Raw genomic sequence first — 1,666 nt, forward strand, 5'->3', positions numbered from 1 at the left:
TGACACTGTGCAGAAGGTAAGTAATGTGAGAGGTGACACTGTGCAGAAGGTAGGTACTGTGAGGTAAAACTGTGCACAAGGTAGGTTCTGTGAGAGATGACACTGTGCAGAAGGTAGGTACTGTGAGAGGTGACACTGTCAGGAGGGTGAGCCTCATGACTTCCTACCGGATTTCAGTTGCAGGTAGGTTGGTTATTGAGGACTAGAGGGGACACAGAGCAGTTTTTATTGCTGTGATATTTGCTATTTTACTGTGAAGTACAGAAAGCAATTAGACTGTAACAGAGCATTGTTTTCTTCTTAAATGGAAAGAGTCCACAGCTGCATTCATTATTTTTGGGAATTAAGAACCTGGCCACCAGGAGGAGCCAAAGACAACCCAGCCAAAGGCTTAAATTCTCCTCACACTTCCCTCATTCCCCAATCATTCTTTGCCTTTCGTCCCAGGAGGATGGCAGAGAAGTGTCAGAATTTTTAATTTTTGTTTTTGTCTCTTATGGAGGGTAGTACTCTTCGGCGTGGGACAGGAGTTTTAGTAATCCTGTCAGTCTCTCAGTGAGGGCTTGGATTAAAGTTAGAGTTCGGAGATGCAGGTAGTTTCTTTATGCGAAACCATCCCAACTTGTGTTAACAGCTCCTCAAGCAATCAGCGTTGTTTAACTTCGCTCCGCTGCCTGCTTTCTTCTCTCAAGTCCATGGCGGAGGTGATGCTACTATCCGTCACACTTGAAGGGCTGTGTTCCTGTTCCACGGCATAGATTCCGGTAAGATCGTTTAATTTTACTTTATTCGCAATGTACTGTAATGTGAATGTTTCCCGAGAGGCTACCACCTTGCGGGTCTAACTTATACATAAGGGTCTCAGTGAGTCTCTTTTAGTATCTCGGAATCGAGGGTTAATATCTCCTGAGGGGGTTTATTGTACGGGGGGGGGCTTATAATCATGTTTGTTATGTGATTCAACCTGCTTATGTGCAATGTTTACTGGGCTCGTGGTTGGATCATTGATCCCTTTGGAAGTGATGCAGCCTTTTGGTTGAGCGCGCTTGTTTTGGAATGTACGGTTCACCTTGTGTTCGGGCGTGGCTACGTTCCGTTTTTCCATTTCCGCATTTCTGACCACGTGGTGAAGGAAATTTTCTAGTCTGCAGGGGTCTGGTCATAGGAGGTGGTGAAAAGGACCCCAGCCATTGGGGGTGTCAGGTGCCGTTTTAGTTTCTTTTATGTAATTAGCAAGAGTCCATGAGCTAGTGACGTATGCGATATACATTCCTACCAGGAGGGGCAAAGTTTCCCAAACCTTAAAATGCCTATAAATACACCCCTCACCACACCCACAATTCAGTTTTACAAACTTTGCCTCCCATGGAGGTTGTGAAGTAAGTTTGTGCTAGATTCTACGTTGATATGCGCTTCGCAGCAGGCTGAAGCCCGGTTTTCCTCTCAGAGTGCAGTGAATGTCAGAGGGATGTGAAGAGAGTATTGCCTATTTGAATACAATGGTCTTCCTCTAGGGGATCTATTTCATAGGTTCTCTGTTATCGGTCGTAGAGATTTCTTCTCCTACCTCCCTTTTCAGATCGACGATATACTCTTATATACCATTACCTCTACTGATTCTTGTTTCAGTACTGGTTTGGCTATCTACTATATGTAGATGAAGTGT

At 44.7% G+C, this 1,666-nt stretch overlaps 1 protein-coding gene across 1 annotated transcript in view; it reads left to right on the forward strand.

Annotated features, from left to right (window-relative positions):
• The window catches only part of LOC128644706 (integrin-linked protein kinase), a gene marked incomplete at its 3' end in the record, with an annotated part of 25,510 nt that overhangs the window by 2,604 nt on the left and 21,240 nt on the right, over positions 1–1,666 (forward strand). The gene's annotated exons all lie outside the window — the stretch shown is intronic.

This window comes from Bombina bombina, unplaced genomic scaffold (assembly GCF_027579735.1).
Source record: "Bombina bombina isolate aBomBom1 unplaced genomic scaffold, aBomBom1.pri scaffold_1062, whole genome shotgun sequence".
Lineage (NCBI taxonomy): Eukaryota > Metazoa > Chordata > Amphibia > Anura > Bombinatoridae > Bombina > Bombina bombina.